Source organism: Triticum urartu, chromosome 2 (genome assembly GCF_003073215.2).
Source record: "Triticum urartu cultivar G1812 chromosome 2, Tu2.1, whole genome shotgun sequence".
In the NCBI taxonomy this organism is placed as follows: Eukaryota; Viridiplantae; Streptophyta; class Magnoliopsida; order Poales; family Poaceae; genus Triticum; species Triticum urartu.
Genome location: NC_053023.1, coordinates 86,805,382 through 86,821,992, shown reverse-complemented (window position 1 = coordinate 86,821,992; position 16,611 = coordinate 86,805,382). Strand labels below are relative to the sequence as shown.

Sequence of the window (16,611 nt, the reverse complement as noted above, 5' to 3'; positions counted from 1 at the left end):
TATTGGATTTAACATTATCATTGTTACTGCTAGAGGAAGAATCTTTCTTGTTGCTAGACTTGACTTGAGGCATGTAAGTAGATAAGAGTAAACGCTTGGCAATGTAAGAAGAACTTTTCTTGCGGAGATCATCATTGATTGCTTTTAAGAACTCATGCTCTTGCTCAAGATTGAGCTTCTCAAAGCGTAATTTCTCATGAGCTCTTAAAAGTTCTCGATGATCTTCGAAGATGGTTTCATGAGCTAACTTAAGAGTGTTTAGTTCTTTAGTTAGGGCCTCAATATTCTCCTTATCATTGTCATTTGTTTTATCTTGATTAGCATGTTTAAATGACATTTCATCATAGTATTCATTACTAGAGTTGTCACCAAGCAAATCATCACCTAACAAGTCATCTTCATCACTATTGAAATCAACATACTCGGGGTGTGTTACTTTAGGACCTTTGGCCATGAAGCATCTTCCAATTCCTTCATTTGGTGAGTCAAATATGTCGTAGGAGTTGGTTGACACAAGTGCTAGACCGGCAACACCTTCATCTTGAGTATCTTCGGAGTCGGAGTGATAACTTCTCTCGGAGTGGCTGTCGGAGTCGGAGCCGGATACCCATTCACCAACATGAGCTTGATGTCTTATTCTTGTGTAGCTCCTTGATGATTTTTCCTTCCTTTCCGAATCCTTACTTCTCCGTGAGTATCTTCGTTCATAACGATCATCTCTACTCCTTCTCTCTCTTGGTGGTGATCCTTTGCTTCTTCTTTTTGGAGAATCTTCTCTTCTCTTGTAGGGAGCCGTACACTCATTGGAATAGTGTCCGGGTCTTCCACAATTGTAACAGTTTCGCTCTCGACTAGAAGATCTTTTGTCATTGTAGGACCTTGACTTGGAGCTTCTATCTTTGCTTCTACTCTTGTAGAACTTGTTGAAGTTCTTCACCATTAAGCTCAATTCTTCATTGAAGTCTTGTTTCTCACTTGATGATGTAGGGGCTTCACATGAGGCTTTATAGGCACCACTTGATTTGTTGTGAAGTTCCTCTTTATCCTTAAGTGACATCTCATGAGCAACAATTCTTCCAATCACCTCTGTTGGCTTGAGATCTTTGTAATTGGGCATCATTTGGATCAATGTGCACACAGTATCATATTTTCCATCCAAGGCTCTTAGAATCCTCTTGATGATGAATTTGTCGGTCATCTCTTCACTTCCTAAGCCGGCAATCTCATTTGTGATGAGAGTAAGCCTAGAGTACATTTCAGCGACACCTTCACCATCCTTCATCTTGAACTTGTCAAGTTGGCTTTGAAGCACATCCAACTTGGATTCCTTGACGGAGTCGGTACCTTCGTGCATATCAATCAAGGTGTCCCAAATTTCCTTTGCATTCTCAAGACGGCTGATTTTGTTGAATTCTTCGGGGCACAATCCATTGAAGAGAATATCACAAGCTTGAACATTGTATTGCAACATCTTTAACTCATTCGCGGTAGCTTCACGGTTCGGTTCTCTCCCATCAAAGAAGTCACCTTGCAAACCAACACACACAATAGCCCAAACGGCGGGGTTATGTCCAAGAATATGCATTTTCATTTTATGCTTCCAACTAGCAAAATTAGTACCATCAAAGTAAGGACCTCTACGGTGATAATTTCCCTCGCTAGACGCCATACTCTCCTAGGTTGTGAAACTAAGGCTATGACCACCAAAAGCTATGGAGATCAAGCAAATGGAGACCAAGGCTCTGATACCACTTATAGGATCGAAAGTATGTCTAGAGGGGGGTGATTAGACTACTTGACCAAATAAAAGAAAAAACTTAACCTTTTCCCAATTTTAGTTCTTGGCAGATTTTAGCTAATTTAGGACAAGTCAAGCAATCATCACATAATTCAAGCAAGCATGCAAAGAGTATATAGGCAGCGGAAAGTAAAGCATGCAACTTGCGAGAATGTAAGGGGAAGGGTTTGAAGAATTCAAACGCTATTGGAGACATGGATGTTTTTCCCGTGGTTCGGATAGGTGGTGCTATCCTACATCCACGTTGATGGAGACTTCAACCCACGAAGGGTAACGGTTGCGCGAGTCCACACAGGGCTCCACCCAAGGGTAACGGTTGCGCGAGTCCACACAGGGCTCCACCCATGAAGGGTCCACGAAGAAGCAACCACCCACAAAGGGTCCACGAAGAAGCAACCTTGTCTATCCCACCATGGCCATCGCCCACACAGGACTTGCCTCACTAGAGGTAGATCTTCACGAAGTAGGCGATCTCTTTGCCCTTACAAACTCCTTGGTTCAACTCCACAATTTTGTCGGAGGCTCCCAAGTGACACCTAGCCAATCTAGGAGACACCACTCTCCAAGAAGTAACAAATGATGTGTAGATAATGAACTCCTTGCTCTTGTGCTTCAAATGATAGTCTCCCCAACACTCAACTCTCTCTCATAGGATTTGGATTTGGTGGAAAGAGGGTTTGAGTGGAAAGCAACTTGGGAAGGCTAGAGATCAAGATTCATATGGTAGGAATGGAATGTCTTGATCTCAACACATGAGTAGGTGGTTCTCTCTCAGAACATATGAGTTGAAATGGTGTGTGTGTTCTGATGGCTCTCTCATTGAATGAGAAGAAGGTGGAGGGGTATATATAGCCTCCACACAAAATCCAACCGTTACACAGTTTTCCAATCTCGGTGGGACCGAATCAATAAACTCGGTCGGACCGAAAATGTAAACCTAGTGACCGTTAGTGATTTTCGGTGGGACTGACGTGCAACTCGGTAGGACCGATATGGTTAGGGTTTGGGCATAACGTAATCTCGGTGAGACCGATTACACAAACTCGGTGAGACCGAATTTGGTAATTAGCTAACCAGAGAGTTGGTCAGGCAAACTCGGTGGGACCGATTTGCTCTTTCGGTGAGACCGAGTGGAACTCGGTGAGACCGAAAAGTTACAAAGGGGAAACACTGAGTTTACATTGCAATCTCGGTGGGACCGATTCGCTCTTTCGGTGGGACCGAAAAGTTACGAAAGGGAAACAGAGAGTTTGCAACCCCATCTCGGTGAGACCGAGATCCCTATCGGTAGGACCGAATTGCTAGGGTTTGGCAGTGGCTAATGACAAGTGAAACTCGGTGGCGCCGGATAGGAAGAATCGGTAGGACCGAGTTTGGCTTAGGGTTAAGGTCATATGTGGATATGGGAAAGTAGTTGAGGGTTTTTGGAGCATATCACTAAGCACATGAAGCAAGAGGCTCATTAAGCAACACCTCATCCCTCCTTAATAGTATTGGCTTTTCCTAAAGACTCAATGTGATCTTGGATCGCTAAAATATGAAATGAAGAGTCTTGAGCTTTTGAGCTTGAGCCAATCCTTTGTCCTTAGCATTTTGAGGGTTCCACTTTCACATCCATGCCATGCCAATCATTGAGCTTTCCTGAAATAATCATCTTGGAATAGCATTAGCCCAATGAGCTATATGTTGTTGTGAATTACCAAAACCACCTAGGGATAGTTGCACTTTCACTGATGTCTATTAAGCTTCGGCTGATGTATACGACGCAGAACGCTCATACTATGCCCACGTGATGGTTAGTGCTATCAGGCCAGAGGCCCCTCGGATCAAATATCCAAATCGTAGTGGATTAGGAACGCGCGGTAACAAGCAGAGACTCACGAAAGAGGTGACCCCGTTGCCCCGTCTCGAGGACTTGCGGCAAGGGCTAGGAATGCCCGGCCACGCCTCGTAATTATCTCGCGGGCACCTTCCAGGTCCGCCCGACTCCACATCACTCGCAATTAAGCTCGCGCGGGTACCCCTCAGGGTCGACCTGTCTTTCCAAGTAACAGTGGTAAAGTACAAGTATCCGTGTGTCCAAACATCAAGGGGAAAACCCGAGGAATCACCCCCGATGAATTCCACTAGATGTAATCATCAAGGTGAACGTAAGAGGAATCACCCCCGATGTTCACACTTGAGGGGTTGCACGACAGAGTCGTATCGGAAGTGGTTAAGGAGGAAATCACCCTCGATGACCACGACCGAATGACTACACTACAGGGTTAACATCAAAAGTGCTGAAGAGGTCCACCCTCAGTACTCGATAGTAACCCAGTAGTGTCGAGCAACTAAGGGGAAGTGATGTGCGGTGTCGGGGCCTGGTCTTCGATCACGTAGATCGAGTCGTCGATGATGAAGCAGGGGCAACAAGGACAAGTAGGGGTCACTGATGGATCACTAACCAACCTATACTAAGCAGTTTAGGATAAACAGATAAGGTACAACAGCAGATACAAAAGCAGGCTATGCATCAGAATAGGAGCAAACAATACCAGTAGCAAAATCTAATGCAAGCATGAGAGAATGGAATGGGCGATATCGGGATGATCACAGGGGGGGCTTGCCTGGTTGCTCTGGCAAAAAGGACGTGTCATCAACACCGTAGTCAAACTGGGGGTCGTCGGCAGCCTCAGGGTATACCGGAAAGAAGTAACGGAGGGGGAACACAATAAATAACAGAGCAATCAAAGCATCCCAAAGCATAACGAGGTAATACGCGGTGCTAGGTATGCCCTAACGCGGTATTAGATGATACCGTCGAAGTGGGGAAACATCCGGGAAAGTATCCCCGAAGTTTCGCGTTTTTGGACAGATGAACCGGAGGGAAAAAGTTGCATGTTCACTATGCTAGGGATGTGTGGCGGACGAACGGGCTACGTATCCGAATTCATCTCGTCGTTCTGAGCAACTTTCATGTACAAAGTTTTTTGATCCGAACTACGGTTTATTTTATATTAATTTTTAAAGTTTTTAAATAATTTTCTAGATTTTCTAAAATTATTATATCTAGTTTAATCTGAATTGACGAAGTCAACTTGACTAGTCAAAAGGGTAGATGTGGCCCACATGTTAGACTATTTACCTAAACAAATAAATAAACCTAACTTATTTAATGGAGGCCTACATGTCATCTACTACTAGACTAACTTAGCACTAAACTAGTACTACTAATTAAGCCTAGCCTAATAAAAAAAATAAGGGCCGGCCGTGGCACAGCCGTGCATACACACGAACACACACACGACCATGGCCGTGGCCACGGCCATCAGCAGTAGCAGCGGCATGAGTACTACAGAGCAGTAACCAGAGTAGGCAGTAGTAGCAGCAAAGCAACAGCGCTACAAGGAGGAGGAGGGAGCAGTAGCGGCAAGGAGCAGAGAGCAGTAGCGGTAGCAGCGAATCAACAGCAGCAGTAGCAAGCAGGTGGGAGCAGCTGCGAGCGCACGCAGCAACGGGCGGCGACAAGCAGCAGGAAGCACGGCGAGGCGAGGCGCGGGTGGAAGCGGCAACAGCAGTTAGCGGGGCAGCAGCGGGAGGGACGGCCACGCGCGGGCCGGCGGCTCGAGGTGCGCGCGCAGGGAGGGGGCTGCCGGCGCGGGCGGCGCAAGCGTGAGACGGTCAGGGCGCGCTCAACGGCTGTGAGCACGAGCTCCAGTGAGTCTGGCCGTTGTGATGTGCGACGTCTACGGCGATGGATACGAGGGGGAAAGGAGGGGAATCGGTCGGGGGGGCTCACAGTGAGGTCGGGGCGTGCTTGGAGAGGTCGGGGGGCGCCGAAGTTGCGGGTCGAGGCGGCGGTAGTGGCGATGCCGACGGTGGTGGAGCGAGGCAATCCGGCGGAGGAGAGCTTCCCGGCTCCAGCTGGTGGTCCATGAGGAAGAAGCAGTGCACGGCGCACGTCGTAGTCAAGGTCTCGGCGCTCGGGGGTGCCAGTGCCGCGGGATCGAGCGGTGCACGGCGACGGCAGCGTCGGCGAGGTGCAGAGGGAGAGAACGAGGGATGGAGAGGGGAAAACGGTGGGCTAGGGTTTGCGGGAACGAGCGAGGGGGTCTAGTAAACGCCAGGAAGCAACGGATGGACGGCGTGTGGCGATCCTGGTCACGGACGCACGCCCTGCGTCCACGGCGCGAGGGTGAACAGGAGGTAGAAGGAGATGTCGGCTGGGCTGGGCCGGCTCCTATAGCGAGCAGGCCGAGTGCACAGTGTTATGTTACATATTGCCTCTCTTTCTTTAATCCTTTTTTTTACTCTGTTAGAGATCTATTTGTAAGACCAAATGACTTTAGTTAAATAAGAAATTTGTCCCAAAAATACTAGGTACTATACTTGGTCTGCAAAAAAGGTTTTATATTTAAAAGACTTCGCAGGATTTTATTTTTAATAGAAATGAGCTATATGGGGCTGTTTTGGTCCTGTTTTAAATAGGTCAGGAGCACCTAATTACCTCAACCGATTTTTGTTCTTATTTTAAAATTCCTTAGTGATTATTTACAATAAAACCAACATTTTTATTTTACCTTCTGAAAAATTTAATTATTTGACTTGCATTTGAAAATTGAATTTGAATCGGTTTTGAAACAACGCGAGTAACAACAGTAGTCGTGGTGATGTGGCATCATTAGAAGAGGATTACTGTAGCTTAATTATCCGGGCGTTACACTCTACTACTCTAGTATGATGAAGCAAAGCTTGTTTGACTGGCTAACTGAAACATCTAGCATTTTTAAATCTGGCCGGCTGGATAAGGAACTGGTGGCAAATGGAGTTTATAACCAGGTTTTTAATTTAAGGAATTATATTGATCGACATCGCAGTTGACTTTGTGCAAGCTTGCACTACTGTATAGAACGAGACGATTCTCTATGCATTGTTGTGGAAATACTCAGAAACGATAAGAAGAAGGGCTCGCCTCCCGCGACCAGCGCTAGGGTTCCGCCCCGCCGCCGCCGGCCTCCCTCGCCTCCTCCCGCCGCCGCCGGCCGCCTCGCGCGCGCCCCCCGCCTCCCCCTCCTCTGCCCCTCCCCCTCGCCCTCCCCCGGCGCTCCTGCCGCCCCCGAGGCGGCGGAGCGCCCCCCTGCCCTCCCCCCGTCTCGGTCCTCCTCCTTCCTCATCCCCCTTCGCCGCCGCCGGCTGCGGCCTCCGGCGTGTCCGGGTGGGCGCCGGCGGCAGCGGACGTCCCTTCCCCGCGTGCCGGGAGGGAGAGTCGGGGCTCCCTCCTCCCCGGCGGCGGTGCTGCTCGGCTTGCGGCGGTGAGGCTCGGCGGCGGCGTCCTGCGGGCCTCGGGTGCCCTCGACGCGGCGGCGTAGCCGTTGGCTGCGGGGCGGCGCGGTGGGCGGCTGGCCGGTGGCGCCCGCTCAGCCCAGATCTGGACCCTTTCGGGCCCCATCTGGGCTGGGGCGGGCCTGGAGTCTGGTGCGCGACGACATGGCTCCCTGGTGGTGGGACGAGGGAGTCGTGGCTGCGGTGGTGGTGGCTCTGGCGGCCGGCGTGCTGCAACGTGGCTGCAGGGACTGTCCGGACCCGTTGGGGTTCGTCCGGGCCGGTGGTGGCCCGGCAAGTCCCTGTTGCCATGTCCGGTCGGCTCCGCGGGCGGTGGAGGTTGTTCCCTCCTGTCGGCTGCAGTGCGGTTGCCTCCGTGCCCGGTGTCTTCTCGTCCTACCTCCAGGCCTCGTGTTGGTGGCCTCAGTGAAACGGTGAAGATGGTGCGATATCCGTGGTGGCACAGGCTGGTGGGCGGCTTGTTGGGCGGTGCGCTTCCGATTGTCTGAGGTGGCGGTGGTGGCTTCGGGCGGGAGAAATCTCTGGCGGCTTGTTCGGGCATCGGTGATACCCCCTTCCCCACTGCCATCCGCGTACCGGGGGAAACCCTAGGACTTGTCCGGGCAGCAGCGGCGTTGTCGTCGCATTTCTTCCTGAAGATGTTGCTTGGTACGCGAGGCTTCGGAGTGCTTGGCGGGCGGTGGTTCTTCTTCGGTGGGTGCAGCGGATGTCGGCCATCTTTGCTTAGTTGAGCTGCCGGCGTCGGCATTTGTTTTTTTTTCTTTCTCTCCTTTTTTTTGGGCTTGTTTGTGCTGCGGCCCCAGCAAGCTGGTTGTATCGGTTGGACTTTGTTTTATAATCTAAAGCGGGGGGAAACGCTTTTTATTAAATACTCAGAAACATGTAGCTATAGAATGAGTATTTAAACAAACTACCACGATTCGACCAATCGTGACAAAAAACCACCACTTTACAAACTTAAAAAAAACTACCACTTTGAGTCTAATTTGTGGGAAAAACTACCATTTCTATTATGCTACCAGTTCAGCCATTTTAAACCCGATTATGACAGGGATGGCCTGCATGTAAGCGTTGATGTGGTGCTGAAAGTCAACACCGCTTGTTTGACCGGTACGTTAGACATTATGACATGTGGAGCTCATATGTCAGCTCTATCTCAAGACAGTTTAGCCCATATGTCAGCTAAAAGTCAACGCCATTTGTTTAACCGGTAAACTATTACTGCGTCCTAATGTTTTTGCAACTTAACGGTTTGAGAATTTTTAAATAAATTAAATTTATTTTCTAATGAAAAAACATTTCAAGTCAGACCGTCAAATTAATATTCGGTATTGTTTTATTACATTTCAATAAATGCATCTTCGAAAAGTTTTGTAGCTAGTTCATGAACATGATTTTCTAAAATTTGTGAACCTCTTTCCAAATTCACGAATATTGCTTGGAATGCATGAATATTTAAAAAATTATTATTTTAGTTTATCACTTCACAACAATTTTTAAAATCCATGAATATTTTAAAATTCTTGAACATATTTTTATTTAACATACTTTTCGAGTATAAATATGTTTGTCATTTTTTTCTAAGCTAGCAATGAAGCAAGCCGGAAAAAAAAAAGCTATGCGAGCGGAGCACGAAGCCAAGCTGAGCGAGTGAGAGTCTCACTGGCCAGCCCATGGGAGTGTTGTAGCAGCAATTCCATGATTGAAACGTGGAATAAGGGCTCTTAAGGGATCGATCGCACAGCCATCACCGGCTGACATCAGTGTCAAAACGTACAAAAACACCACAACCACGCAACAATCAACTTCACCCTTCTCTTAAAACAAATACAATCTTGAACAACAGCCAAACAGAATATACAAATGAAAAACAAACACCAACAACACATAAACTGAAACCCAAGCCAACATAGATAAACTAAAACGAAACAACTAACTACAATAACATGCTAGATAAAAATGAGTTTCCCTAAAAAAAGATAAAAATGAGTTAATACCACAAGTGAAGAAGGACGAGACGAAGCGCGCGCAGGGTTTTTTCAGAGCGCACGCGCGCAGGTTTTTTTAGGGTGCACGCACGCAGGTCTAGCAGATGTGGTTGCATGTCGACATGATGGGTGGCGTGGCAAACGGGCCGTCGAGCAGCCCGCTGGCCATGATCTTGTACGCTGCCTCGGTCATGTGCAGGCCGTCGAATGACACGTACCTCAACGGGTCCGAGCACGGCACCGCCGCCGGCCCAAGGCTCAAGAGAGGGTAGCATGCCTCCAGCACCGTTTCCACGCCGAATCCGTTCTCCGCCGGCTTGGTGATGAGGCCGAGGACATTTTGGTAAGAGTCGACATAGGTGATAGACACGCCGGGTGGCCGCGGCGGAGCTCGCCGAGCTTGGCTTGCAACATGTGGTTGTGGACGAGGATGAGGTCGTTGAGCCACCAGAGGCAGCCCGTGGTAGGGTCGCGGTCGTCGCCGGGGAAGAGTGCGAGGTACTGCGGGGTGCACCCCAGCGGGAAGATGCCCGACACGTATATGGTCTTGGCGCCGAGATCGATCAGAGCCTCGATGGAGAGAGCGATGGAGCTGATGACCTGAGGCACGAGGGGCCTGACCCATTCGAGCGTCTTGTTCTGCACGAAGGGGTGGTGGTAGTCGTTGACGCCGATCTCTCCCACCAGGAACAGCGAGCTCTCCATCACCTCCTTCCTCTCTGCATGCGTCCATGGTCAGTGCGTTTGGGTAGCCATGGCGCCACGCATGCCACCGATTTTGTAGCTACACGTTACCTTGGTCCGTGGTGCCGAGCGCGGCAAGCACTTTCTTGAACCAGCCGATCTGGACGCCCAAGGAGTAAAGGGGGATCCGGGGACGAAGGTTAACGCTGAGGTTCTTCTTAATGAAGAAATCCTGGCTCAACGCCGTGGCGGCCGTCACCGCGAAATTGGCGCCGTATCGGAACTCCTCCGCCGGCGACTTCCCGGCAGCCGCCTGCAGGTACGCCGGCCAGTACGGGAACCCCAGCCTCTCCACTGCGCGTACCAATTATCATGCATCATGTATGGACTTACTAAGATGTCACCAGATTTCTACTTGGGTTTCGTTAATGAGAAATCCCTTCTATATTATTAAAAAATATGAGTGCACTTACCGATGAAGTCCACGACGAGGCGGCCATCGGACCAGCGGCCGGTGGGGCGGCCAAAGAAGGTCTCGCCGTAGGGCAGCTTTAGGACGGGGGGCGGCGGAGTAAAGTTGACGATTGAGTTGCCGGTGTCGATCAGAGAGTCGCCGAAGCTGAATAGATGCTTGTAGCAGCTGCTCCGGTTCGCAGGCGCAGGGGACGCCGACGCCGACGCCGTGATGGCCACGGACAGCGCAAGAAGAGCGGCCGCCACCACGAGCTGCCCAGGGAGAGTCGACGCCACCGCCATTGTTGTGGTGGATGAATGGAAAGTAATGGTTTAAGTCTCGAGCTAGACTCACTGATACGCAGCTGCCTAGCTCTTGTATGATTAGGCAAGGCTTGGCTGACAGGCCAAGTACGCCTCTAGCATTTTTTAATCGACGGTGAAGTATATAACCAGCTTTTAATTCAAGGAATTAGATTGATCGACGGTGAAGTTGACTTTGTGCAAGCTTGCACTACTGTACAAAATGGAGTCATTGACTCTTGACTTCTTGAGGTATGACGGCTATAGGGGAGAATGCTGTTGGTTGACATGTCAAATCGAACACGGACTTCATGGGCGTATTTGTACATATAAGTCAGCCAAAACATTCTTTAACTCTGTATAATACTCCGTACTACACAAAAGTTTGTGACAACCATGACTGAAAGCTCATCTACCATAACCTAGGAAATACTTCCTCCGCTCCTAAATAAAAGCCTTTTTAGATATTTCAATGTGCACTACTCTAAAATCTGTCTATATTAATTTTTTAAACAGAATTATATAAAAGGGAGGGAGTAGTATACAAGGACTATAGTTCCAAAAACAACTAAGTGCATCTCCAACGCCGTCCTGCAAATATCTTCGGCATATATCCGTTTTTGTGTCCGGACGTGGTCCGCGGACATGATGCTGGAGTGACACGTCTAATGTTAATCACAAAGTATCCGGTTGAGAGGAGAAAAAGTAGATGATGACCATGCATGCGGTGGAATATTTGTGGTTTAGTGTCCACTTGGGAGGAGAGAAATGAGAGGGGATCATGCATGTGAAGAGAGAGAAAAGAGAAAGACAAGACGAAAGCTTTTGGTTAGTCAAATGGATGTCCGAACTCCGGTATAGCTCCTCTATGTTTGTCTCATTTTTATTGAAAAACGAATGTTTGGAACTTTGGATCACTTCGCGGACCGATAAGGGTCTCTATTGGATTACAAAATTGAACAAATCGTCCGGTCGGACACGGGTCTCTCTTGAAGATGCCCTAACCAACACACTAACAGTAAGTTGTGATCTTCTTCCTTTTTTGAGTACTTGAGTTTTTTTTTGGGCTTTTTTAGCACTTGAGTTATGATCTCTTGTCATCGCTAACGGGGATCCCTCGGGTAGGCCCAAGACGACGAGTCAGTCTAGTAGGCCCTGGGTCGTCCTAGCTCATTCTAGAAAAGCTTACTAGGTTGGGCTGGCATCATGAAGCACAACCGGCTAAACTGGGCGCCCCTACGTCTCACTTAGAGCGGACGTAGGGAAACCTCGCATCAAGGGAACGCCTGATGGGCCGGCCCAGACGCGTGGGAGACACATCCATGTTTCTTTGTTTTCTCTATGTTTCTATTTTTTTATTTAGCTTACTTCAAATAAATAAATATATTTAAAAGCTGTAAATTAACATATTTGAATAAAAATGTTAACAAAGCATTCTAAAATGGTAAATATGTATAGAGAAATGTTTCTCATGTATATGAAAAAATGTATATAAATAATATACAATGTGTGTGAATATTTAATCATGTATCTAAAAAATGTAAATCAAGCATTTGAAAAAAAATGTTAAACAAGTATTTGAATACTGTTAATCAAGCATTTGAAATTAAATGTGTATAGAAAAAATGGTGAGCATGTAATCAAAACAAATTAATCTTGTATTGTATTAAAAAAAACTAAACTTTTATCAGAAAAATTTTAATTAAGCATTAAAAAATTGTTAAATGTATATAAAGAAATTGTTGATCATATATTAGAAAATGTTAATATTGCATTTGAAAAAAAATATTAATCAAGAAATTAAAAAAATTTAAATGTCTATCAAAAAAATCTTGACCATGTAAAATTGTTAAACTTGTATTTGAAAAATGTGAAATTGTTAAACTTGTACTTGAAAAAATGTTGAGCATGTATTCAAAAAAATTGAAAAAGGTTAATCAAGCATTTAAAATATTAAATGTTTGTAAAAAATATTGACCATGTATTCAAAAAATGTTTATCTTGTATTTAAGAAATGTTAAACATGTATTAGAAAAATATACTAGATATAAAAAAAGGTGTATAAAAACCGAGAGAATTAACTGATGAAAACTGAGAAAGCAACAGACAAAATTGAAGAAAAAATGGCGAAAATCGAGAAACCGAAGACATAAACACCTAAAAAAACTGAAAGGAAACTGTGAAAATCCATGAGGAAACGAAGGAAACCCAAGAAAACTATAAAATTAAATAATAAAACAAAAAAAAAGTGCGAGAAAAGAAAGGGAACCAAAGAAACAAGAAAAATCGAAGCAAAAAAGATGAAACCGAAAAACTGAAGAAAAGAAGAAAGAAAAACAAAATCTGTTTGTTTATGAATGCTTGTTTCCATCATTTTGTCGGCATTAGATCCTTGTGTCGTCTCAACAAACAAGAGAGCTAGGTAGCGATGAAATTCCCATCTTTTTGTTTGTTTATGAATGTCTTTTTTTTCTTGCTATCATTGTCATGGCAATGAGAGAATAGGATGTGGTGACGTTTTTTCTCATCCATGTTAGTACTACCCACAAACTTAGCTAGACAGGGTCAAACTCTAAGTCTTGTTCGTAAAAAATCGGATATATAGTTAAATTGACATGAAAAATACCATGAATTGGAGCTGTACGCAACTTTAAATTGACATTGCATATACACTATTAATTGGAGTTATAGGTAACTTTAAATTCACATGACACATACATTTGTAGTCAAACATTTTTTTTACGAAAACACTAACGCCCACACGTATGGCAACATTGCAACTCGCCCACACGACCGGATTAAGTTTGCATGAATCTTGACACACCGAGGCAGTTTTCGCGTGCCACGTAGGACAAGGCAAGTGTGTGGGCGTTGGAGAGGTCGCCCACACGTCCCACAGCAAGTGGCTGCCAGCTGCGCTGTGTGGGCGAACTAGTTTCTGCCCACACAACCACCACCATTTGTGCGCGTCGGTCCTGAACAAACGGTTTTTTTACCCCTTTCCGCGACGGCATTTGAAACCGTCGCGAAGTGAGTGTGTGCGATAGGGTGTCCTTCCCACACGACCTAGAAATCGTCGGGGATAGGCCCTCCTGGACCCAGGGTGGGGCCGTGTGCGATCGGGCGAGGCATCGAAATCCAATTATTTTCGTAGGTATGTACATCCCACATGGTAATTCGAGAAAATCATTTCCGTAGGTATGTACATCCCACACGGTAATTCGAGAAAACCATTTCCGTAGGTATGTACATCCCACACGGTGAATCCTAGAAAAACATTGCCGTTCGTATGTATATCACACACAGTCAATCCGAGGAATACGTTTTCGTTCTTATGTACATCCCACACAGTCAATTCAGAGAAAACGTTTCCGTTCGGATGTACATCCTACACGGTTTTATGTATACGCTCGTGTGTGAAAAGTGTAACTATCACACACGCTCTGCCTTGGTTAACTGTTTGCTTTCATTAACTACATCACACACAATTTGATGTAGAAAACTGTGTGGCATTAGGCTATCCATCGCAGGTGCTTTTACTGCTAGAACCGTTTGCAAAGGTCCATGACCGTCTGTTTTATTTTTATTTTAGCCTGTAATTTATTATTCTAATTGGAAATTTTAAAATATGAAACGTACAATTCAAATTCTCAGCATAATGGTTCAACAACGAATCCATAAATAAAATTGCCAGTACAATATGTTCAGTAATTACAGGATTAGGCAACAATTAACTATGATGAACCGCAACATTTAAAGGCGGTAAAGGTGAAGAGGCAGGTGTAAATCATTTTGACCGCTGACGGTGTTGAAGAAGCGGAATGCCCATAATGTGCCTTCCTGCATGCCATAGGCACGAACCACTTTTGTCCAACCCCTTGTGGCGATCGCTCGCCCATCCTTCACCACCTTCAGAAAGACTTCTGGAGTAGTATCATGCTAGCATGAATTATATACTTTAACCTTAGTTGCCTCCACTTCGGTCATGTAGTTTGCAAGGTAATTATCAGTAAATAGCTTCGGAAACCACTGAAAAGAGAAAAATATCAGATACTGAGGTCTAATAGAGTAACTTGTTGCGGGCAGGGGAAAAAGGCAACACATTACTTACCATCCTAAAGTTCACTGTTGTCTTTAACAAAGTGTAAATAAAGAGCTTAATTTCAATCACCCGTTTCTTTCGCCTAACAATCTTTCTTAGTTTCCTCACTTAACGCTTGTTCATGAATATCTCATTGCCTCATACGCAAAAGGGATCGGAGCATGGATCAGTACCCCGCATATATGTACCTACAAGCAACCAGTAAATGCTAGAAGCTAAACTGAGATTGCACAAATGATGTAAAATAAAACTACCTATGTTCCTAAGAGCATCTCCAGCCGCGCCCCCAACAGGCCCTCCCCAGGCGTTTTTGCCGCGCTGGCGCCGAAAAAATGGCCCAGTCGCCCCCCAGAAGCCCGGTTTTCGCCAGCTCGGGCCGAAACTGGTGCCGGCGGACCCAGGCAGAACCCGGCGCCCTGGGGGCGCCCGGGGCGCCGACACAAGCGAAAAGAGCGCGTGGGTCCGCCCTATCGGCAATTCGAGCGCCTCTTCCCGCCGTTTCTTCCCGCTTTTCCCCACTCCCCTTCTATTTTCTCCTTTCCTCCCGCCAATTTCCCTCCCGCTCGCCTCCCAGCCGGCCTTTGAATTATGCACATAAATGCATTGAAGACTCAGTTAATGCATAAAAATGTCCAAACGAACCCTGAAAAATCACAAAAGTTTCACACAACACTCCTGTTGTTGATCTATCTTGACACGAGAAAAAAAATTGAAAGCAATATATAAGAGGCAATGGATATTGTTTCGTCCCCAAAGGTGGGATGTTCCCTACCAAAAACCATCATGCTTGTTGTGAAAAGCTCCGGTTTGTGAGAAACATATACCCAAACCTGCCCCAAATGGGACAAAATTTATACCACAGCATGTTGATGCCGCTCCATGATAGCATGCCAAGTTTCATGAATTTCAGACGAGTTTTGGATTTACTAGAATTTAAAAACCAGGCATCTTCAATGTTTTGCCGACAATCAACGGTGCCCTGGTGTTTGAAATTCATTCACATTTCTTGCATGGGACCTAAGCATGCACCCAAGGACACATATTTGATTTTTCAACCAATTTATATGCACTGGAGCATGTGCATGTAGTTCAAATTTGAATTGTTCACCAGAAATGGCTAGAAAACCAATTTAATGTATAAAATGTTCAAACGAACCCTGAATAATTGCAATTCTTTTACGACACACATATAGTTGCATGTTCACTCCAGATAAAAGGTCTAGCAATTCAAACACCGTCCTTTGCCGCTGTGACCCCATTATGTTATTCAAATCAAGATGAAAAATCAAGTAGATCACACATAGTTTATTATCAACATCCGTGTGAGATGTAGTACAAAATATCTTGGAGCACCGTCGGTGTATAGTACGCCTATGGCTTACGCGAGAAGGTGCATCGGCTACAGTCCACAGCCGGCGTCTCAAGCACACTAGCTTGCTCCCCAAATATCATTTCACTGTTCAATCATTGCCGGTGAAAGATGGGCACATGGACCCGCGTCGTGAGGGAAACTTCGGTGGCCCACTCCGGCGAGAGCACGGCCGCAGCCGCCATGCGCGTGCTAACAAGGTGCATGAGCGCGGCCGCAATTTGCGACCGGGCGGCAAAGGCAGCCCAAACGGCTGTTGTTACTTCTCAGGTGGCAGCAGCAACATCTGCCTCAGGGATAGCAACTGGCGAGAGCGGCACAGCAGCTGTCCGTTTCGCAGCGGCGGCCTTAGCCCTAATGGAGGCCGCCCACGACCATGTCGAGGCCGCCCACTCCTAGCTCCTGGAGGTCACCGCACAAATCGAACGAATCTTCTCCGACAACGGTCGGCAACCCACGGCCGAAGAGCTAGCAATCGCCGAGAGCGTTCGAGCAGCCGTCCGTTCCTCCGCCGCATACCTTGCTACGACGGAGCCCGTCCAAGCCCAGATCGCGTCCTCCCACGCCCAGCTCGTGGCAGCCTTTTCCA

At 46.8% G+C, this 16,611-nt stretch overlaps 1 pseudogene; it reads right to left on the bottom strand.

Annotated features, from left to right (window-relative positions):
* Positions 1–8,956: 8,956 nt before the first annotated feature.
* Positions 8,957–10,646, bottom strand: LOC125541139 (annotated as a pseudogene).
* Between the last annotated feature and the right edge of the window lie 5,965 nt (positions 10,647–16,611).